The sequence below is a fragment of the Alligator mississippiensis genome, chromosome 4 (assembly GCF_030867095.1).
Source record: "Alligator mississippiensis isolate rAllMis1 chromosome 4, rAllMis1, whole genome shotgun sequence".
NCBI classification, from domain to species: Eukaryota; Metazoa; Chordata; order Crocodylia; family Alligatoridae; genus Alligator; species Alligator mississippiensis.
Window position 1 is genome coordinate 120,359,033 of NC_081827.1, and position 24,638 is coordinate 120,383,670.

At 44.1% G+C, this 24,638-nt stretch overlaps 1 protein-coding gene across 5 annotated transcripts in view; it reads right to left on the reverse strand.

Moving 5' to 3' along the window:
- EPS8 (epidermal growth factor receptor pathway substrate 8) overlaps positions 1-17,417 on the reverse strand; it is a 195,370-nt gene extending 177,953 nt beyond the window's left edge. For 3 of the 5 annotated variants that reach the window (XM_059726544.1, XM_059726541.1, XM_059726542.1), the window contains exon 1: positions 17,240-17,417. The gene's annotated coding sequence lies outside the window, so the exon portion shown is untranslated. Of the gene's footprint in view, positions 1-11,196; positions 11,256-17,239 lie in introns of those variants that run through there. The other 2 variants (XM_019489522.2, XM_059726543.1) reach the window with 2 other exon arrangements.
- Between the last annotated feature and the right edge of the window lie 7,221 nt (positions 17,418-24,638).

Consider the following 24,638-nt stretch of genomic DNA (forward strand, 5'->3'; position numbering starts at 1 on the left):
ACAGTCAACAGGGAAACGTCTGGGACCGTGCAGGCAGATCTCCCTTATGAGAGAGTCCTGCCAGGGCCTGGACACGCTCCCCTCAGCTCAGCTCTATGGAACGGAAGGGAGGGCTGCTCTAACGCCCCCCACACACACACTTCCTAGCCTGAGCCACTGCAGGCATGTGCCTGAATTTCCTCAGTCCAGAGAGGATGTCTGTCTAGTTTCAAACCAGTTCAGCCTAGCCACGTTAGACTAAGCTGCAAAGATTGAATCAATTCAGGCTCAGGCTTTCTGAATGTCTGTCCCTAGCCCAGATGTACAAGTCAATTTGGAACAGTTGAAGCCTCTTGGAATAGTTTTAAAAGTCCACATGGATAGTTGGGTATTAAATTTGAACTAGCCCTCTGTAAACCAGTTCAGTGGTACATATAGACATCAAGTTTCCCATAAGTAGTGCCCGATTGTTCCTCCAGGCATCCCACACTTCACCACTCAGTCCCCACACCTCCTCACAGCCAAAACTCTACTGCTTTAACCCCTGCACCTGACCTAGACCACAGCATCCCAGACTTATTTGCAAAGGGGGAAGGGTGACTAAATTGGGAAGGGGAGCTGCCTGGACCCCTGCTTCTGGATTCTGGGGGAGTTAGGCATTTCAGGGACTGCCCAAGGCCTCTACTGTCTTTAAACATCATTGTCCAATTTCATTCCATTCCCAGCAATTGGCCAACTTTTGCAGCACACCAGGCTGATTTGGAGCTGGGGGGTAGGGGACGTGGGGAAGAGGGCCAAGCTGCTTGGAAACTGTTCATTTAAAATTTACATTGCTAATGGTTGCAGATGTGTGTTGCAGGTAAAAACTGCACAGCATTAGCAGAAGTCTGTGCAAGATGCATGCTGGGCTGGTTATTTACAACCACAACCCCCAGTCATTATGGTCATTTGGCAGCACTGTAATGCCCTTGGCAAGGTACATGCTGACACCTCTAAAACTGGGACAATTATGAACCAGTTCCCAATCAGCAACATTCTGGGAACAGTGCAAGCTTTGTGTCTGTCTGCATCCTATGGCTCCCTCTCACAAGGACCCCAAGATCTGAGAAATTGGGAGGCTTGGTCCCCCTAAACTAGCAGTTCCCAAGGTATGTGTCACAACCCCAAATGGGGTTGCAACATCAGCATATGGGGTCATGACAAACATACCCCCTGAGATTTGTGCACCCACAGCAGAGTGCGGTGATGCAGCCAGGCCAAACCAGCTCTGGCCAACAGTCACCTCTGCAGCCCAGTGCGTGAGACCAATTGTTGGAGGGAGTGCTGCACTACCATGGCCACCAGGGTGAGGCATGGCAGTGGTGGAAGTGCAGAGTTGTGCTCACGCTGCTGCCGGGTAAGCAGGATGCGCCTCAGCTTGGAAGCCATGGCAGCATGGCGCTCCATCCCTCTGAAGTCAGGTCCTGCCCACTGGGCCACGGAGCCCCTGGTGGGAGGGCAGCAGGGTGGGAAGCCCCAAGCCTGCAGCAGGTACCCCACATCCTCCACTCTAGCATTGGTGCCCATGGGGTTGGGAGAGACAGGCTCTGCGCTCCACTGCACTTGCAGCCTCCCATGGGTGGCAGCCGGGGTACCTGGGGTCAGGGCCGTCCCTTGGGGAGGGGGGTGCGAGGCAGGGTGACTGCCCTGGGCCCCATAGAGCCAGGAGGAGTGGCCGTGGTAAATCCACTGTATCACCAGCTTCACATCCAGCCGCTTGGCACCCCTCCCATCTGCCACCGAATCCACCACCAACTTCCTTGCATCCAGGGGCGGGGCCCTGCACAGGCTGATTTGCCCTGGGTCCTGCACCCTGCTCAGGTCGCCTCTGCCTGGGGTTGTGGGGGACTGTGGGTTGGGAGTGAGAGGCCATGCTGAGGAAGTGGGGTCATAAATGGGGCCATGCTGAGGAAAAGTTTGGAAAGCACTGCTCTAAACAATTCTCTGTTGAGGTGAAGGTTTGCAGGAACCTCAGAACCTTCCCTACTGCCCTTCTCATAAAAAGTTTCTCCTATGGACGAGTGATCCGACTGATCACTAACAAAAGTATGCACTTAGGTTTTTTTTTTCCCCCCCAAACAAATCTCAAAGCACTTTACAAGCCATTCTTAAGCCTCATAACATCTGCATGAGATAGAGCATAGCTATTCTGAAGAAGAGCAATATGAGGTACAGAAAGGATCAGTGACTTGTCCAAGGTGATGCAAAGTAGTCAGGGGCAAAGGAAGAAAACCCCCAAAAAACTCAGGTTTCCTAACTTTTGGGCTCCTCTGTCAACATTCCCTGTGTACATAAGGTCCCAATGTACACAACAGAAAATATTTTCTGTGCTGAGCAACAAAACAGCAGCAGCTGCTAAGTAACGTTGCCTCCCAGTACACCTGCTTCTTTTCACAATATTCAAATCCCAGAACCACAAAGAATTCACTAGAGCATCTTATGAAAATCTGATTTAGTACATCAGGAACAGCAGAAAGGCAAAAAACACACTTAGGTGGGCTAAAACTATTTTGTAGGAAGGAGAGAAATAAAGGGGAGAGAAGAAAAGAATCTGAATTTTGCTTATCTTGTTTGCATCTTTCAACAAGAAACTGAAGGCCAACATTTCTGTTTAGGTTATTCATGAGGTTAAACTAGATGATGTAATGATCCCTGCTAGCCTCCAACAGATTTTATAGATTAACTGTTTTAAAAATAGACTCTATGTTTAAGTGATCAACTTCTGCTGAACTTGATTATATGGTGTCAACATGCTAAGTTCCCAATCCCTGACTGGAGCATGAAGGAGTAATCGCAGCACAATTATGAATAACCCAAAAGATAATCCTTAGTTCTTATTCCACTGTGCATATCTGTTTGAGTGAGAAGTCACGTGCTTTATACTGTACCTGCTCTTCAATAACCAGGTGCAAAGGCAAAAAAAGCTTGGAGTCTGAAGGTATGTGTAAACTACAGACTGCAGTGCAGCACAGAGATCCCCACTGGTATTAAATGTATTGAGTGCGGAGACCAGAAACAGTCTGGCTGTGGCAGTACAAGTCAATGGGATTCTTGGCAGGGTGTTAGCTTATGCTGAGCTCCATGCTCCTGTGGTGAGATTGCTACCAGCAGTTGGGATAGCTCATCTGAAGCTGAGAGTACTCAAGTTGGCTACACAGGAGTCTCAGCAGTGTAGACATATCCTGAAGCTCCCTCCTTCCCCACTAGCAACTGAGTAAATTTTCAAGTTTTATCAAAAAGTCTGATAATATACGGGAATGATCCATGCGTATATAAAAGGGCACAGATACCAATCCAAGAGCGCAGTATCTGAACAAATCAACATAACATCATGGCCAGCCTGTCAGACAAGGATTAGAAAACACCTTGCTGCCTATCGAAGGTTGGATCACGTAGCCACAGCTCAGACACAGATCTGCATGCATTAAGTAGGTCAAGTAGGTATGTTATCCTTTTGCTACAATCCCAAATACAAAATCCTGAAGAAGCAACACAGGAAAGAACTGCCATAATCAGAAAGCCAGCAGCTTCTCGTCAACTACATCATTCCTTGGCTTGCCTAATAAATTTGCACAGCACAACAAAATGTCACTAATTCATGTGAACCAATGGGGGGCCTACTGCAAAAGTACTTAAATGATACAAGTTAATGCGTAAATGAACAAAGAAATGGTATAATTCTAGTCATTCATTTGACAATAGCCATTTAATAAAATGCAGGCAAATATATTGTAAAATTTCTTGTAAATATAATTACATTGTAGTGATACAAGAGTCACTAAATACCTCACTACAGCACTCTGCCACTAATTTTTCTGACAGGTAGGAAGAGAGACAATGTTTTGTACAAATGAAGGATTAGCAAGGTTCCACCACACACCATTAACACATATGCACAATGAATGAATCTGAGAATCTTATTAAAAATTACATTTCATACTTTTCTTTGATACGAGGATCCCTTAGGCAGATTTTTTATACTTCAAAAGGTAGTCAACATCATAAAGCATAATATATGGAAGAAACACTAGTATTCCCATCACTGTTCTGATGTGCTAGATAAAAATACAAAAAAAAAAAAATTCTAGCCTTAGATATCATCCAAATATAATCAGCCTTTAAGCTGATGTAAACAATGGGCTCAGGACACAAAGTGTAACTTACATGCATCAGATGTAGAATTACCCCAGGAAAAATAATGGTAAAACTACACAGGTATAGGTTACACCTGTGTAGCTGGTGTCGGTTTGCTTTCATCCAGGGGTAGCTAATAGCTCAATGTAAAGAAGCTATGACCTACTTCTCCCCACTCCAGCTAGTAGCAATGCACTATCATAACATCTACTGCAACCAACTAGCCCAGCAGAACAATTTTTTTCCATTCAACATACAAAACTGATAAAAATTATACAACTAAGTGTATTGTCTGTCTAGGCATTCTAACAACCAGAAAAAGCTTTTTTATAGTAACACTTCTACTGCAAAAATAAAGGTTACCAGTTTCATGCACTAGAAGTACTTACTGAATTGTAAAAAAACAAGTTCCTCTATTAGTTACTGAACATACTTAGAGATAAAGCTGCTAAAAGGACCCAAAAAATGCATTCAGACCCCCGTTTTAAATGATTTGCTCGATTGATTACAGACAGACCCAAGTGTAACACTATTTGAAAGAAAAAAAAGGCTTCTTTTTCACTTCACAGTAGGGCTGTGCGAATTGTCGGTCACTGATTTGATTCAGAGAAGATTCGGCTCAATTCAGCGGCCCAGTCTGAATCGAATCAGGAGACCCATTAAAAGGCCTGAATTGAAGCTGAAGCCTCCGAATTGATTCAGAGATTCAGACTGGCTGGGGAGAGACAGGCGCAGCCAGGCGATTGCAGGTTCTCCCATGGCTCCTCCAGCTGTGCCACAGGAAAGCTTGGGGCTCTGGGAGCTGGAGCAGCTCCTCGTGTCTCAGCTCCAGTGGCCCCAGCTCCAAGGCAGTGCACAGTGCCCTGCCGAGTCTCACTGCACCCATGCCATGGGGCAGCTGCCGCACGGGTGCCAGGCAGAGGGTTCGATCCCAGCTGCCCCGAGCACCCAGAGGACCTGATCCCCGCTGCCAGAGCCCGTGAGTGTGGGGCTTGTTTTTAATTAAATTGCTGGGATGCTGAGGGCAGGGCAGTCTTTGGGGGCAGGGCTGGGCAGAAGGTGGAGGCTGCATGAGGGGGCTGTGCCATGTGGCTCCGGAGCCCCCACAACCACTGCTATTGCCAGTAAGTGTGGTTTTTGTGGGGGTTTTTTGATTCCCGGACTGCTGGGGCCGAGTGATTGGGGCACAGGGTCTTCGCAAGGAGGTTCTGCCAGGAGGCCCCCGCAGCCTCTGCTACACCCAGTGAGTGCAGGGCTTTTCAAAAAAAGTGCCCGGAGGCTGGGGCTGGGCGGGGGATGGAGCCGGGCAGGGCAGCCATGGGGGAAATCACTGTCCTCTGAATTGACCAAATCTGAATCTGAATTAAATACTTCCCTATTCGCACAGGCCAAGTTCTTTTAATCAAACAACAGACTAGCTAAAGAAAAAATAAAAATACACTTTTGCCTTTTTTGTTGCTGCTTCATATTAGATGGCCTGAAAATTTGCTTAGACTTTATAATGAAGTCAGATATACCTGATAGTTCCCCCCACCTTTATAAATCATGTTTAGCATAGTCATGATTTCAAATTATCAAGATGATCATAACCCCTGAAATCTACTAAATGATTACTCAATCACTCTTCTGTCAATAGTACCTAATCAATGTGGACTTGATCCAATAACCATTGATATCAAACAGAAGTCCTGTTGACGTGGACCAGCTTGGATCTCAAGTCTAAAATGTAATTAGTAGTTGATCACTTTTGACAGCCATTTTCTAATGACATGGGTTAAAGTGAAAAAGCGCATGCACAAACGCGCGCACACAAACAATAAAAAACTCCAAAAAGTCCCCAAGATTTATACCTGACGTGCACATCAAAATCAAAATGTCATAACACACACTAAGAATGCTGGAACAGATCACAGCAAATGCTCTATTATTCCTAGCCATTATATACTTCCATTTCAAACTTTATTACAAAATTGCCTTCAAAACAAAATTATCATCTCATCATTAACCCTTACCCAATATCCAAACAGTATTCTATTTTCTCATAAAATTACTCAGCAACCTTTTTTTCTTATCAGATCCTTAGCAAAATTAGGTTGTTCCTTCTGTAGCAATTAATTCATTCTCTCTCCCTGCTCCTTTTAGTATTCTTGAACAGAGATTACTGGGGAAGATTTTCATTAGCTTTCCAAGACAGTTCTCCTAAGTGTAAATTTATTTTAATCTCAATGGTTTTTGTTCTTATTGTACTATTTAAAAGTTAATAAAAGATTTTCTGTAAGACCAAGAACTGATAACCCAACTAATACTTCAGTAGCCTCAGTACAATTTTTATCTATTTCACTAATTAAAAAAAAGGCTGATCTACCTTCAAGCCTGTTTGAATCAATCTTCCTTTCTCTTCCTCACTATTTGAAAACCAGGGACTTTTTTTTTTTTTTTTTAAATATTCACATCCTCTTTTAACAAGCTGTTTATATGAGATAAGCACTAGAATGTTAATAAAAATAGCTCAGCAACAAACCAAAAGACCTAAAAAACCTAAAGGGTAATTGTGATTAATACCATGTCTATTTCCCTACACTTCCAATCACAAATATTTCCAAAAGGGAAAAACCAAATGCCAGGAAATAACTGAAATCCATCTCTTACATACAAATATCATGCACACAACTGTTACTGGCTCTCTTCCAGTTAATTTACATACTGCATGGAATAATCCACAACCTCGTTGGTACTGTATGATGCTGATACTGACAGAGTCTAAAAAGGTCTTATTCTATCCAAATAAAAAGATTCACTAGTTTTGAAACCACTTGGCTATTTCACAATGATTAGATCACAGAAAAAAATTGCTCTTCTCATTTCATCTGGTTTACATGTTAAAGCTCAGCATAATCTAGATCATTACTTTCAATACCATCCTAAATGTCTCCATTATTTGCTCTTTTCTTATGACTGCGGCACTAGGTTTAGTATGGAAAGATGATGTCAGAGCATGAAGAAAGATTGCTAGACTGCCTCAAATGTATTTTGGAATGCAAACTTGATTGTAAGAAGAACTATGTGGTGCACAAATATGTGACCTTCAGCATATGCTACTTATCTTGTTTAAAATCTTAATAGACGATTTCCTTATATGAAGCAATGGAAAGGCAGAAACTCTTAGGAGTCTGATAACCACAAAAGCCAACCAACATCTAGAACAAGGATAATGCTGTCATGAGCACTGGAACTTTTATTGCTGCAATAACAATGAACCAGCTGGCAGTAATAATAATAATAATACTTAGCATTTATATAGTGTTTTACATCTTCAAAAGGCCGTACAAACATTTGCTAATTAATCCTCACAAAAAAACCTGAGAGGCTGCTGGTATCTCTGGTTTACAAATGAGAAAAAACTGAGGCAGAAAAGTAAACCATCTGCCATGGAAGCTAAGAGCCTAGAAGAATTCAAAAGAGAACTAAAATTTTGATTGTTAATACAAACTTCCAGTGTTACACGACTAAGGTTTAAAAGAAGATAAAAAACCTGTTGGGGCATTGTCCCTCATCCTTCAGTGCATAAGCCATCATTTAAAGAGAGATAGGTAGAAACTTTCCCAGTAAACCGGTTATTGTATAACTGCTGCCTGCTCTCATGCCACTAGTTGCAGTCATGGACTAGACACTAGGCTAGAGGGACCACTGCATCCATGTCTTGCATCAAAATCCCTAAGCACCCTTGGGAAAGAAAAAAAATAAATAAGAATAGGCTGTACTGCACACCACAAAGTCGCATCCACAAGGATTAGCTCTCAGGATCTCCTTGTTCCTTCTCTGTGATCAGCTGACTCCTCTCTGTACTGAAGAACTGCGTGGTCCTCTTTTCATACATAGAGTGTCTATACATGTGCTGGTCCTCATTCTAATTAGAACACTCCAGTGTCGCCTCATCATTATATATATAAGCCCCTACAGGCTTAAAAAGTGGCTACTGGGGTGCTTTATCTAAACCTCATCAAATGAGGTTTACATAAAGCATCCTGTAGCCATTTTTAAACCTACGGGAGCTTAATACACATGAGGGCGAGACATTTTAATTAGAGAGACTCTCCAGGAACTGCTCTAATAAAAACACCCCTCTCCCCCTTAAGCACACGTATAGGCAGCTGAAGATTTTAGCTCTAGTATAAAGGTAAGGAGGGTGTACGTCATTCACAGAATTAGATTGTCAAATTTCAAACTATTAAAGGGAACCTAATAAATAACTTACACTGTTGTCTTCAATAAAATATATTGCTTGCACCGATTTGTTTTTCTACATGCAAGGCATCTGAAAAATGTTTCCTCTTTGGCATAAAGAAAGCCAATGCATGTATATTATACACACACACACAAGCTAAGCAATGCATCTTGTTCAAAGCCTTGGCCTGGAAACAGTTTGAAAATTATTTTAGATTAATTTCTATAAAAAACTAACATACAAAACTTGAGTAAAACAATTCTCTTCCCTGAAAAGTTTGCAATCCAAGGCATCAATCCTAAAACGACTTAACAACACACTTAACATACACACAGTCTACTGAAGTTGTGGAACTACTCATGCAGCAGTTTGCAGGATTGAGGCCCATAAGGCAAACAAACATAAGACAAGACAGCATCACAATTTATACAAGGAGACAAAAAAAAAAAAAAAGAGGAGGGGAGGGGAGGGGGTGGCGAGGGACTGCTGGTGATAAAGTGGTAGTTTGTCTGGAAGAAGTGATGGGATTTGGAGGCTTCAGGACACGGCATGGGACCTATTTGCAGTGAAGAGGGAAGTCTGAAGATTAGAAGCCAAAAGGTGAGAATAACGTGAAAGAAGGAAAGCAAGAGGACTGGAGGAAGCTTAGGAAACAAATGGAAAAGTTGGTGGAAATTAAATCAGTGGTAAAAGCAGAAACAAAAGCATTTAAGGTCAAGAGCAAGAGCAAAGAGCTTTCAAGCCTAAACAAAGTAAGGAAGAAAGTTGACTGGCACAGCTTGAGATGGTGGTATGTATCCAAGATTAGAAAAGACGTGTATATTTTATGACCAAGCTTCTAACCACTTAATTCCAGCCTTTGCACAAACAGGTGAAATTCCAGCTAGAGTCAATGGAACATTCACTGGTTTCTCATGGAATGATTTTATACAGTTTAAAATTATTTTAGAAGCACATATAAATGACTGACTTTTCCATTTATTAAATGGCATAGAAGCTCATCAAGCTGTATTTTATCACAATTTGACACAAGAAACCCACACAACCACAATATGACTCTCTCATAGCAAGAATTCCATTTATCATCATTATTCAAACCACTACAAGTTACATAGGATAGCTGAATAAACAAGATAAAAGTTTCACTCTAGTATAAAGGTTTCTAATACCTAGACTATAATACAAATATCAACAGTCCAAAATATTTGAGAAAAATTGGGATTTTAAAAGAGTCTCAATGAATATAGGCATACATCTCATTGATTTCTAACAAGATCTGGCCACCTAAATCGCTGTGTACCTTAGAAAATCTAAGCCTATAAATTAGCTGATAATGCAGCCAGGCTTTGCATACTTGGGAACAGTTATCCCAGGTTATATCTGAAAGAGACAGCAATCTAGAAATGAACTGCCTCAGTAGCTCTAGAAATAAATATGCAGGCACCCAAACCACACCACAGAAAGCAGGGAGACTCCTTGAGGCAAATAGATGAGGCATAGCACTAGAACAAGACGGTGTTAAAACCAGCAAAAAGTTCTGAGTGTTTTATGGGGGGGGGGGGGGGAAATGTCAGAGGCTTGGAGTATTATTAGTGCTCTCTTCCAAATGAAAGAAAGAACAAGATCACTCAGCAGAATTCATGGTGTTTCCTGGTCAAAGACTAAAAGATATTGGTGGTGCCCTCAGCAAGCAAGTCACAGGAATGTCAGATTTTAACCACCTAAGCTGAAGACAGTAGAAAGGTTGTCTTTGTAATTAGTTACAGAAAAGTGATTAACTACTAATAATTGTTTGGACTCTTGAAACATTCTTTTAGTTCAGATTTAGTGTGTGTAAATTAAATGCTTTCCACTTTCCTTTTTGGATGTGTCATAATCAATGGTGGAAAAGGTATTGCTAAGATTTGATTTTGATCTTCCCAACTGTTTGAGAGCCAGCTTTCTAGTGTTTTAAGGAATGAATAACAAAGCCTGGTGCCCATTTCTCTTCATGGGTAGAACTTAAAAACTATTTTTACTAACAGTACAAGAAATCAATAAGCACCACTTAAAACAAACAAACAAACAAACAATCTTCCTACTAAAAATATCCCTGAGAAACAAATACTGAAGCTCACAGCAATGGGTTCATCTGAAGCACTTAGGAGTCGAAGTAAAGCACCTTGGCTTTACAGATCTCTGACTATATCAGCATTAGAATGAAACTAAACTAATAGACATTTCCATTGCTGTTGTGCATTTTTAGAAATCACCAAGAAAGTAACTTGCATCTGATAAGCATCCCTATTTCTTTCATTTTGATGCTGATGTTTACAACACATTTTAGCCCCTCAAATACATAACAGCAATAAACACTAATAATTCCCAAAGATTCTGAAAGAGTCGAGTGTACTCTCCAGCTGCCCTGAGAATGTACTGAATTGATAGCTACTGCTAAAGTTGTGTTTGAGAAACAGAATATTAAGGAACCATTCAATATAGAGTCACTATTATTGTTTTCCTCATGCCTCTAATTGCATTATTTGACAAATTCATCAATAAAACATGCTTAAAATATGCCCTGTTAAAATCAGTGTTAATCTCCATGTAGTTAGTTAGAAGAGAGGTTACACAATTATGTTAGAGGGCTTCAGGCTAACTCTCAGTGCTCTTTCAGAACAACTTTATTCAGCTTAAACAGTACAAGATATTTTTGCTAACTGCCAACCTGCAAACTCCACCCAGGTTTAGAAAACCCAAACTGCATTTATGTCCCCTGAAGTAGTCAGAAGACTCTGGAGTAAATTAGGGAACAAAAGAAAGTGACATCCAGCACTAACCTCACTTGAAACATATGGTACTAGCCACATGCTAATCAAATGAAGAAAGCTGTAGGAGAACTCTAGAAGAAATCCCATTATGTAGTCTCCTACCAGTGGAGACACAAGGAATACAATGGTGCCTGTGAGCCTCATTATTAGGCTAAGTACAGACATTTGGGGAGGTTAAATTGGGTTCAAAATGAACACTTGATTTAAACTTAGCTTGTCCTGGTGCCAACCTTAGGCTTAAACAGACCCAGTCTCAGTGACCAGCAGTCAATCTAAACCTGTAACTGAACAGACATTCCATGACACAAACCAATTTAAGATAAACCTGGATCTACCTAGTATCAGACTCATTCAATTAAGGTCAAGCTGGTGAATGGAACTTCTGTCTACTTCTCCTGCACAGCCCCAAGACTGGCCCCAGGCTGAGGGCTGCTCTTTTTACCACCCCTCCCTCCCGCACTGATCTATTTTTTGTCCCCCCTACCCCAAACCTCCTGCCAGCCAGCGCACACACAAGCTGCTCCAGGTTTAGCTGTTTTTTTAATCAGTATTTGATGCTGCCAGAGCTGAGCGAATAAATCCTGATGTGGGGAGGGACAGGGGTGTAGGTTGGCTGCCATCTACGCATTAACACCACAAAGTACCAGAAAACTCTTTGGCACGAAATCTTTAGGAGCACCTAATTGAAAGCCGGTTTTAAAATGCCTCAGTATTTGAAAAGCCTCCCTTAACTTCACCTATCTGTTTAAGCCTTTGAATATAAAAGGTTACAAAAAAGTGTCTTCATAAAACGATGGTAGTAATAAATGAAAATCAAGGTACTTTGCAATTTGCTATTACCAGTTTAAACCCCAAGCCTAGAAAATTTGTGTTGTGCAATTTTACTCAAGTGAATGGCTCCATTCACACCCAAGGCCTTTAGCCTGCAAACACTTACACAGGTGCATGATGTTAAGGATGTAAGCAGCTCCTCTGAACTGAGACTATTAAGTTATGGTACTTACCGGATTCTAAGCCAACTCCCCAATAATTAGATTCTATGCATGGAAAAATGTATACATTTATTATAATTTTCCAAGTACAGAATCTAAGTATTGGAGAATCATCTTAAATTAGCCTCTCCCCCTCACCCCCAACTATTGCTGCTGGTGGGGGGCAGTGGAAGAAGTAGTAAAATGGGCAGGTGGTGGAGGAAACAAGGGAGGCCAGGTAGTAGGGGGTCAGGTAGCATGGAAGGGGTGGAGGGAAGTATGCAGTTTGTCCCCTGCCACCTGTCCCCCCCTCACCCCCCCCAAAAAAATAAATAAATTATGCCCCCTTGTGTCTACCCCACAAGCCTCAGGCCCCCATCCCCTTTCCTCTCACCATGCTGCTTCTGCCACCCACAGGCTTAGGTCCCCCCTTCCCCCCCCCCATCTCCCCCTACCCCAAGACTGTCCCTCCCCACTCATCTTTGCTATGGTGCCAGCAAGCGCCCCCCTATTCCAGCCCCATAGCAGCAGCATAGAGGCAACACAGATGCCATAGGGCCAGGCTGAGCCTGGGGTCTGTGATCCATGGTGCAGTGAGGACAGAGCCTCTCGGCACTGGAACAAAGGTAAGGGGGAGTGTGGCAGGGAAGAAAGGGAAGCAGAACAGGGTGAACAAGGCCCCACTCAACACCAGCCACAGCAGCTGTGCCCTCCCCCACCCCAGCCCCACACCTCATACTCAATTCTAAGACAGGGGGTGGGAGGCATAGTCTTAACTGAGTAAAGACAGTACTCATGAGTGTTGACATTTGCAGAATCAGACGTACAGATCAAAATGGAAGGAGTCTTCTCAAAAACTTAAATAGTTGCCAATGTCTCAATTTGTTTTAGACTGATTAGCTTCTGCTAACACACTTTGGACAGCTGGAATGGATTATAAGGGAAACATGTAAAGGTTTTTCTGCTCCCACATGAATCATCTCTGAGGTCTTTTCTGCAAAGAAGAAAATGACTAAAGCCACACGGGACAAGGAAATTACTTTATATAAAAGTGCTGTCAAATGTACAAAGTAACCATTGAGAGAACAGATTACCTTGGGTTTAGCAAATCGTGGCCTGACTTGTAAACCTCTGCATAAATGCTCATGGGCAGAGGGAGGGGACATGTGGGGCAACCTGGTCCCCTAAAATGTCCACCTAGCCCCAACTAACTTAAATGAGGCTGGTCCAGGGTGCTTCTGGCAGTGCATAACACTGGCTACTGCCCCCCATGAAAAAAGTTAAACTTTTCCCCAGAATGTTTAGTTTTATATATGCTGGGTTTTTGGTTGTAGCCATGTTGGTCTAAGGACAGAGGCAGGGCAAGGTTCTTTGAGTAGATATGCTATCTTTTGTAGACCAAGTGAATATTTGGCAAAAAGTTCTTGGCAAACTTTCGGGCCCAGTCAGAAGGGTGACTGGGCCCGAAAGCTTGCCAAGAACTCTTTTCCAGCTACTCACTTGGTCTAATAAAAGATGTCATATCTACTCAAAGAATCTTGTCTGCCTACTTTTATTATCCCCTTGACTTGCTTCAAAAATGAGTATCTTAATTTAAGTAGGTATACAAGTCCAGAGGATGAGAAACACATCAGTTACTCAAAACTACACTGGGTACAAGATTTTTCCTGCAGAAATATGGCATTGAAGTGACAATTACCATTTAACTAGGCACTGGGAAGGAAAAAAACAAAAGCTTCAAACATGAAGGCTCAAGGCAACAAGGTGAAAAACAAAACTATGCCACAAAAAAATACAGACCTGACAAAAACTGTTCAAGGCAGTCTAATCCCTAAACCAGTTAGGACATAAGTCTGAGCTACAATGTTTATGTGCTTTGAGACCCAGTGGAAAAGAGAAAGAACTGGGTGCTCTTAAATAGAAAAACTTTGTGTCCACCTACAAACAGAAGTTACATTCTATTCACACCAGGAAAAAAAAAGAAATCAAGCCACACAGATGCAGGAAGCATCTGATTAGGAGGATCAAGATAGTCTTGTACACTGCTCATACTTTAAAGGCCAGAGCTCAAAAGCATTACATTTCTTTTTTTCCTTGTTACCAGTATTCAGGTACAAGAGAAGAGCTTCTGCTACATCCAAAGAAAAAGCTTGGGGAAGTAAGAGCCAAAAGTTTCCCTTCACCTGGCCCAAGCATCTTCTTGCAGGAAATCCTCTTCAAACATTCAGTCATCCATAAGGGAACAGAGATAAGGACTATGAAACAGAAGCAACTAGTAATCACTGAAATTAAAACCAACAAGGATTCTGTCTATGTAGTCTGTACTGCATGGACCTTTAAATTTTCTGTCACTCAACTGCAGTAGTTAAGAAGTTCTTATATTTTAAATACTATTTTAGACATTGGGGCACTAGTTATTTAACTTCAATTGTTTATGCTTTAATAAGCATTCACTTGCAGATGAGAAAATATGACAGTTAACAGGAGTGATATGGCATTTACATCTGGAGTGCAATTGAAAAAAAATCATATTTAAAGTATTAGGTTAAACATTAAATGGAAAACTTTTTTTTTTCCAATCTGTGTATTCGATCAAAAAGTAAGAGTGTTATAACAGCTGTATAATCATTTATGCACAACCTCCCTAACACTCACCAATCATTACAACCTCTTTCTGGTTGGATATTTATTAACTTCTTAATTAAGGGCTTAAAATTGAAACAAGGGAGATTTAGGTCAGCTATTAAGAAGAACTTCCTAACTGCGCTGGTGGCTAAGCTCTGGAATAGATTACCTAGAGAGCTTGTAAGATCTTTGTCATGGGAAGTTCAGTGCAATTTAGATAAAACTATTTCTAGAATGGTTTAGACATAGGTAGTCCTGCCATGACTAGTGGTCTAAACAACATTTTTTGAGGCTCCTTCTAGCCCTGTTTTTCTGTTTCCTAATTGCATCTACAGAGGTCTCTAGGTAGATTATAAATAACAAAAAATAAGAGACTCTGCATCTTGAAGACAGATTCAAAACCAATTTGTATTTGATATTATACATGCAATACAACAGAATGATTTTCAGGAATCATGGAACAACTGAAAACATGCAAAGACAATTGTGGTGATACAGTTCAAAAACCAAAACTGAGTTTGCCTAAGTGGAGTTTTAAATTAAGCATCTCATTGCATGAGCTGATGATGCAAACATGTGAAGAACAGTTATTCACTACCAGCTTACAACAGAGTCATTGTACAAAGAGAATAAACCTGGCCATTTGCTCCAGCGTGACAATAACCAGGTTTGACTAAAAAACTAAATTCTTTACTGATACAAAAACGCCATGGACAAGACAGGATGTAATGAACCTTCCTCGAGTCACGAAAGCCTTTCAAACGAAAGCCTTGGACTCCTCTATTGCCGGTTAAGAACACCTAACATTTCAGATGGAACAATTCTTAAACACTTGTCCGTAGAGAATTTCTTCTGGTGTCCCATGGAAGCAGACTGGGTGACACATGGCACAGACTTCCTAGTTTTCGAGCTGCTAAATACCCAAGCATTCTGCTAATACTACTTTAGTTGAACACTGAAGCAATTTTTGTAGCTGAGATAAGGATGTTGTGCAACTGCTAATGGAAAGAAAAAAATCTGTGTAATGGGAAAGGGGAAAGGGGACCACAAGAACAAGAGGAGAAGTACTTAAGAGAGTGAGCGTTCAGATGTGGTCAGATGTGAGATCATACATCTGAAGACAAGTTTCACCAGAGAAAGCAAAGAGCATTAAGCTCATCCAGAGGTTTTCCTTCTAAATGAAATGGAGTCAGTTCCACTAGTAGCTGCACATCTCTTATTTGACCACAGCCGCTATGGTTTTATGGCTCCCAGCAAAATGTAATCACTGCCTTTAATTTATTCCAACTTGATGTTACAACTAAGGGAACATACAAGTATGGAAACCCATAGCCTTCTCAAGCAAAGCTTTTCTCTTCTCTTTCTTTTTTTCTGTTTTATTTCCATGCCTGCCAGCTTCAAACTAGGGTTCATCTCAAACTACAGAGCTGCTTTTCTGGTGCTCGACCTCAACCCAGAACTGCCCAGTCCTCATCCACCTGGGAACCCATTACATCCTGGATGGGACCAAAAAAATAAATATGGGTACTCTTCACTTAACGTAATCTCGGTTAACGTTGTTTTGTTATTAAGTCACTGATCTATTAGAGAACATACTCATTGAAAGTCGTGCAATGTTCGGTTATAATGTTGTTTGGCTGCCAGCTGCTAGTAGGCAACTACTGTGATGTAATTGGATTTGCTTAAAGTTGCATTTTCAAGAACTTAACTACAATGCTAAGCAAGGAGTAGATGTAAATAAAGAGCTCTTGGCTAAGCACTGCCCAGCCCTTTTAAGCTCAGGGCACCCCTCCAAACATGTCAGCTCCGAGTTTGGTTTCGGGTTTTTTTGGTTTTTTGTTTGGGGGGGGGGGGGGGGGTTGGACTATGGAAAAACTAACGCCGGGGGTTTCTATGGCAAAAAACTCAGAAGGACCCCAACGGGTCCTTGTGACGCTACAGTCTCCTTTGAAATCGCTGCCTTTTATCCTCTGCATCGTATTTGCCCACCTGATGGTGCTGAAACCGCGCGGACCCCTGTGAGAGGATCTCAGGCCCCCTCAGCACCCAGGGGAGGACCTCGAGGCCCCTCGGGGTGCTCCCCCCTCGCCCCGGTGAGAATCAGAGACTTGGGCCATGGACTCGCACAGCCCTGGGGCTGCAAGGAGCCGCTCGGGGCTCACCCAGTGCAAGCCACTGTAGGATCAGCGGGTCCTGGAATGGCAGAGCTTGGAGCCCAGGCGCAGCGGGAGCTGAGGAAGGGGCAGAGGGGCAGGCCCAGGGCCAGGGGCCGCCCTCACAAAGGGGAAGGCGTGCGGGAGGGGCCCCAGCCCCGCGGCGGGAGCGGGGCACCAGGCAGGTCCGCGACCTGCGCCCGGCGGGCTGCCGCCGCACGGCTTGCAGCGAGGGCTCTTGCCCTTCGCCATGTTACGAAGCCTCCGCGCTTCCCGGCTGGTGAGGGCTGCGCAGCCTCTTACCTGGGCCGCGGCTCCCCGGCGCGGGGGAAGGCGACGCCAAGCGGGTCCAGAGCCGAGGCCGCCTCCAGCTCCCGGCGGCGGCTGCACTTTGTTCCGGCGGCGCGGGCAGCTCCGCTCCCAAAGTGCCGCCTCCGCCTCTGCCGCTGCGCCGCCTGCCGGGGGCCGGGCCGTGCTCCGTGCGGCCGCGGGCGAGAGTTGTAGCAAGGGACGAGACGCGCTGTGCTTGGAGGAAGGGCAGGAAACCCCTCCACCCCCGACCCCCTGAGATAAACAGCGGGTACTTTAAAGCTGCCTTCAAAACTGGTCCGCTCTGAAGGCAGGGGCTGGGAAAAGCCAAGTGAAGTTTGTCTCACGGCTGTTACATGTATGCTCACGCGCGCACACACATCAGTACATACACACCTGGGCATGCGTACCTAAACGCGCACACACTCATGCATATATTGTACGCGCGCACATACACGCACACACATGAATATACACATTTACTTACATACTTGTAGGTATACATATATACAATATATATGCATGTGTATTGTCTCATATAAGTATATAAATATCTATATGTCGAGAGATATAGAGCTATATATCTATAGATATAGATCGATCTATGGATCTATATATATTTATTTAGATATAGATGGGTCAATAACTATGGATATATATAGAGAGAGAGAGATCTATAGAGATATCATAGACACTAGGGTTGGAATTTTCAGAAGGTCTCTAGTGCAACCCCCAGCTCAAAGCAGGACCATCCCCAACTAGATCTTCCCAGCCAAAGCTTTGTCTAACCTGTTCTTAAAAACCTCCAAGGATGGAGCTTCCACCACCTCTCTGGGTAACCTGTTCCAATGTTTTAGTACCCTCCTCCTGAGAAAGCTTTTCCTAATATTCAACTTAAACCTCCCTTGCTGCAGCTTGAGACTGTTGCTTCTTGTTCTGTCTTCTGCCATCACTGAGAACAGTCTAGCTCCATCCTCTTTTAAACCCCCTTCAGGTAGTTAGTTGAAGGCTGCTATTAAATCATACAAATATATATACATATACATATATATATATATATATATATATATATATATATATATTAGGGGTGCACCAATAGAGATTTTGGGGACCAATACCAATAGCCAATTTTTAAGGCAGCATATCAGCTGATGCCAATCCAATTTCTGATACGCAGCCTGGCAGCTTGAAGAGCAGTGGCCGACTGGTAAGTCTGTTGTGGTGGAAGGGGCAGGGGCAGGGAAGGCGCATGGGGGGCCCTTGAGACCCTTGTGGTGAGGGAGGGAGAGGGGCTGGGGCAGGACATAGGACAGCCGCGGTTTGTCTGGAGGTTGCAGGGGCAGCTCCCACCACTGCACACACCCTGGGAGGGCATGGGGGGGGTGAGTGCCCCTGGATCTGTACAGGGCAAGGGCAGGCTGCCACTGTGGGCTGGGGCTGGGGCTATGCCAAGCTCTTCCCAGTGAGCAGTTGGGCCAGGCTGCGCTCAGGGTGGGCAGCTGTGGTGCTGGGACGGGAGTTACCAGAGGGGCTGCAGCCACCCCAAAATTCACTGTAGCCCCTTCAAAAACCACCCCTCCCAGCACCACTGCCTGGCCCACCCTGAGTGCAGCCTGGCCCAGCCCTGGCCCCAGCCCGCAGCAGCCCACCCCATACCGCACACATGCAGGGGCATACACTCCCCCATGCCCTCCTGGGGTGCATGCAGCAGCAGGAGCCAGTCCCCTGGCACCCCTCAGATGAGCTGCAGCTCCATCCCATGTCCCATTCCCCACCCTGCCGTACCCCAGCTGGGCAGCACCTGCCCCAGCCCCACTCCTTCCCTCACCACAGGGGCCTCAATCTTCCCTCCCATGCCCCTTCCCTCCCCCTTTCCCTTCCACCACAATAGACTTACCAGCTGGACACAACTCTCCATGCTGCTGAGCTATGCTCTTCCCCACCTATGTGCTACACTGTTGCTGCATGCATGCACAGGGCATTTATCAGCCAAATTATTGGCCACATCAGGCAAAAAAAAAGCCAATTTCCGATACAGTCAACTTTCTGATATTGGACCGATGTATCGGTGGACTTCTAGTATACAATATATGTATATTGGTTCCATCTGGTTCCTGACTCTGCAAGCAATTATGCATAGTCACACATGTATCAGCAGCAGCCCCACCTTTTTTGAGATCTAAATATAGCCTTAGAAGTTGTGGATAGTTTACTCCCTGCTTGTTGTGTCACCAGAATGTCCTGGTCTTTCCTATTTACTGTTGAAGAACCACCTCCCCCTCCCCACCCCCAAAAAGGAACAAGAACTGTTAGGACCTTATTGCATGGCAATTTTGGCTGGAGCTCTTAACCCCTGGATTATCTACACATTAACACCCTAAAGCACTTAAACTGCTGTACCAGTTCCCTTCCAGATTCAAGTTAACTATAGTCCCCCAGCATCCCTGGATGCTTTGCACCTCCCCCACAGACCCCCACTTATGGTGGGTGGGCTAGCCTTTACCCAAACTGTCTGCTTCAGCTGAGTAGGGAGGTGTGCTCTAGTGCCCTACAGCTTCTGGCTGGGGCCACTGCAGCCATGTGGCTGCATTTCTAGAATCAAAAGTGAATGTCTGTTCACTTCATTGGTTCAACCTATGCAGCTTAGACTAACCTGCAAAGATTGAATTGATTCAGCCTCGGGCTTTTTGACTGACTGTACTTAGCCTTAGTGGCTCCAAGTTGCACCACTTTCAAGCAGTATTTTCTCATGATCCATAGAACTCAGCTCCTGTTTCATTAAGGTGTGGCCCCTCCCCACAAGTGTGCCATTGAAGTTGAAGGTGTGACTGCTCCAAAATCCAGGCTAGTCCTAAACCAATCAACCTTTGTGTGGCACACAGCATAAGGTGTAACAAGGCCCTAATATAGTCAGAGGCAATCTGAGGCGTAGCCCCCCAGTCCAGTATTGGGAAGAAGGGAAGGCCCCATTCAGGGTGAACCTTTCTCAGATATGAGGACCACAGCTTTTCTTACTTCTATAAGTGTCTACTGGTACCAGCTTTTATGACTGTGTCATGAACCTCATGACTCTCAGGTTTTTATGAGAGTCCTTCCTCTTGCCCAAGCTGCTGGAATCATGCAACTATAGCTCATTTTTCAATTTCTAACCTTAATGGCTTGGGAGATGAAGCTTGAAAACATCTGTTTCCAAAATAAAAAAACCCAAACAAACCCTATCAGTATAAATGTATATAAATAATAAGTTAATAATGATATATAATATAAATAATGAAATATAAATATATGGGTGTACAAGGAATGTACACTTCATGGTTTGTTCAATGACAATTTTTTGAGGCCTGATTCAACTAATGAGAAAGCAGCTGCATTTCAGTGAAATTTCCACTGTTTCCTAATAACTAATACTTGGGCTGTGCCTGCCTCTCATGTTTGTTTCCTTTATGAAAATCAATGACTCATTTGCAGATGAAGTTAGAACCACCCATATCCTCAGTAATGCCATGCCCTTCTTAGTCATGCTACACAGGATAACCTCAAAGACTTTTCCTTTCTGCATAAAACATTTCAATTTTGGCATTAAAGGAATAGCAAATAATGCTTTTGTCTGTGTAGAGCCTTTTGGAAAATTAGGCCCCAACCCTATGAACTGCCGTATACAGACCAGTGGTGTCAACCTTCTTAGACTTGAGGCACTCCTGGATAGACTCACAGTACCCCTTAGACAATGCCAGCTCTCAGCTTTCAATCTTTCATTGACTAAAGAAAATAATAGAGCAGTTTTTCTATTTCAAAGAACTTAGAAAGACCACAGGCATGGATTTCTATTTGAAATCTTTGGGTTTATCTTGTGAATCAATTTTGAAAACCTAACAGTACTAAAATTATGTGGTACTCTGCTGCACTCCTGAAAGGATCTCAAGAAACCCCAGTTGAGACTCACTGGGATAGACAGATACCCAAATCTAACCAGCATTCTAATGGAGACAATGGGATTTTATCCAGGCATAGACCTCATTACAGTATCAGACTAAATAAGACAGAGATGGCATAAGATGAAACCCGAACTACAGCCTTCAGATGAGGTGTAACACTCAGCTGCTAATGTGTCATGGGCACAGCTTGGACACAGGGCAGCAGGGCTCATCCTCAGAGGGTCACACCCAGGAGATGAGAAACATGCAAAGTAAGGGAAGCAAGGGTTCAGACTACAACTGGGAGTCAGGGAATCAGGTGGCTAATGTCTATACAGAATCAGGATGTAGAACCACAGGCCAAAGTGGACAGGGGTGGGCTAAGAACTGGGGACAAAGATCCAAACCAGCATCACTAACTAGCAAGGGGTCTGGAGCTGGGAGATGTAGCTGTACTGGATAAGGATGTGGGTTATCACCTTGTCTCTCCTTGATCCCTTGTACTCCACACCCCTGTCCTCTGACAGCTAGCTCCTGGTTTGTGGCTTAGCTAGTTCTGAAAGCACAAGGGTCCAGCCTGGAACTAGGAACAGGCAGGCAGGAACCAGGATGAAGTTGAGACTCAGGACACAGGAAACCTAGAATCAACAAGGAAGGCCAAGGACATTAGAAATAAGTAGGTAGGACCAAGGAAATCATAAGCAGGGAGTCAAAAACCCCAAGGCTAGACAAAGAAGTATCAATCCTATTAGCCTGCTGAGCACAGAAAGGGCTGTTGTTTAAAAGCAGACAGCCATGCCTAGCATGCAGCTTGGGTCAAGTGGGGGTAATTAGATCACTGGTAACCAAGCCAACTCAGATGACTAGGGCCAGCTGATAGCAATTTGGCTAGGCCACTGCCCTACCCCTGACATCATAGCTGGCCAGGAATTTAAGCAGGTAAAGAAAAGACAAGACTAGGAGTCCAGCAAAAATCTTTCCTCTTTCCCAATCCTACCCATCAGATTGCCTATGACCTTAATATTAATGCCCTAGTAATTCTCATTCTAATAGGAGTTTCTCCAGCAAAAAAGAGGAAAGACCAGGAAATTCCAGTGGGATAACAAGCAGGGTATAAAATATCCACAACTTTTGAGGTTACATTTATACCTCACAAAGAAACAACACAAAGCACAAAAGATATTTTGCCATTGTTTTGTAAGGGGATTTTCACCTTTTTTAGATGCATCCTCCAGGCAAAGTAATTAGATTAATAATGTTTTTACATGTGTCTGAAATGGCTGAAGACATATGGAAGGGGTATTTTTCTTACACAAGTGCTTAAGATAGGTACCAGTTGGGGCATTCAGCACAGCCTGGAGAGAAGGAGTTTCTGTATAAACTCTTGTCTTCCAGATGGCATTCCTGATTCCTCTCTCTCTCGCCTTTATTTTCCTGCCAGAGTTCCTGGGTGCCACCTCTTTTGGTTTGTTGAGCATTGGCATTGACAAGTCCACAAGCACCTTTATTAAATGAGCATCTTCTCTGATTCACAGAGGAGCTGAGTGAACCTACTGGAGGAGGGCAAATGACAGACCGGGGGACCAAAGAGAGAGAAAATGTAGACAGAAAAGTTAGTTGGGAAAGGAAAGGGAAGAGACTGGAGAGTAACAAGAAATGGTTAGGAATGGAAGAGGACTCAGGAGAGAGGCAGAGACCATCTGAAGGCCATGGGGGAAAAAGGAAATGAGAAATGGAGACCAGACCCAAAAAGAGAAATAAAAGGAAGAGAGAAGAAGAAGAAACAGGAGGCTGTGCCCCAAAGGAGAGAAACCTACAGTATTGACACAGGGGTCAAAGTAAGAGTGGAGAAGGCAGAGAATATTGACCTCCTCTGCTGAAAAAGACTCCTTTTTTCCTTGCATGGGGAAACAACAGCTCCTTCTCTTTAAAGCTGTGAGAGCTCCTCCTCCTGTCTCAATCTGATGCACTACTGATACTACAGGTCTTGGACTGGGAGTCGTGGGTGTAGAATATGGACATGGTTTTTATTTTTGCTTTTTTAAAATCAGGGTAGAAAGTATTTAGAAAATAAGTAATTGGATAGAAGATTTGGATACAAAAATAGAAAGTGGAAGCTGAACAGGAAAAGAAAGAGAAAAACGATTAGGTGAGGATAAACCACTCTTATCTGTACCTACATCCATTACAGCCTGAAGCTTTTCTTAAGCATGTGATGATAGATGTGCTATTTACTTATTTAAAAAAAAAAACTGTCACTCCTTTTTATATGTGTGTACTTACAGTTCTGCAGATCAAGCTATCTGGTCAAGAACTTGGGGTTAAAATAATAGAGAAAGGAAGAGGAGGAGAGAGATGTTCCTCCATAAATTGGAGGAAAATTTGCTGTGTTATATTCTAGGCGAAAGGAGAAAATGCCAGGGATTTTGCCAGTGTTTTAGAATATCATGATATACCCATGGTGTGCAACTGTAGACTCTGCAGTCCTTTATGAGGGTCTGGTAAATTCAGCTGGACTTTATACTCTTTGCTTGTAGAATTCTGTAGATCACAAGTTATTGTGATGTAACCATTTCCCAGCCCACTTTTGTAGGTGTGCATGCAAAGGAGATGATATGGAAAACATTGCAAATCCATCACGAATGCCATGTTCAGGCTATAGCTGAAACATGTAGACAATTATTCAAATGATGCAGCATCAAATTCTGCAAACACTGATACTCAAACATAGAACTGCTGTTTCTACTGTTCCTGAAAAATGTAAAGGCAGGCTGTGGCGGCGAAGCACCCCCACAGGCGAGCGAGGGGGAGCAAAGGGAACCCACAGACCCCAGACCCCGAGAACAAGCCCCCAGAAGGGCATACGCACCGTCAGAGGGGCAGCGGGAGGAAGAGCCGCGGCCGCAGCCACAGCCACGCGAGCCGCCATTACGCCGGCTCTGGCAACAGCTGTTCCCCGCGCGGCGAACAGCTGAGCCAATCCCAGCGGCCGGAGCGGCCGCGGCGGGAGGATTTAAGAACGCCGGCAGAACAGGGAACGCGCGGGAGTCAGGGAGAGAGAGTACGGGTGTGCTGCCGGCTTTCACACTGGGGCAGCGAGGACCCCATCTGTAGGTCTAAAACAGGCAGCGTAGGCAGGAGCGGGAAGCGTGCCGCCGGCAGCCAAGTGAGAGGCAGCCAGAGAGTGCATGCCGAGGCACTCTCTCAGCGTCCTGAAGCGGCAAACGCACAGGAGGCAGGGGAGCGCCCTGCGGACGGGAGGAGAGGGGAGACAGCGGAGGCCCCGGGAGGGGGCTGGCACCAGGGGAAGCACCCACCAGCTCCCCCTGGTTCGGAGGAGTATTACCTTTAAGGAAGGAGAAACCCCTCTTAGCAGGAGGGAGGACGACCGGAACCGGTCAGGGGCCATCATACTGGGCCTGGCAACATCTGGACAACATCGCCCAGCGGTTGGTGTGTGGACGGGGTGTAGGGGAGGC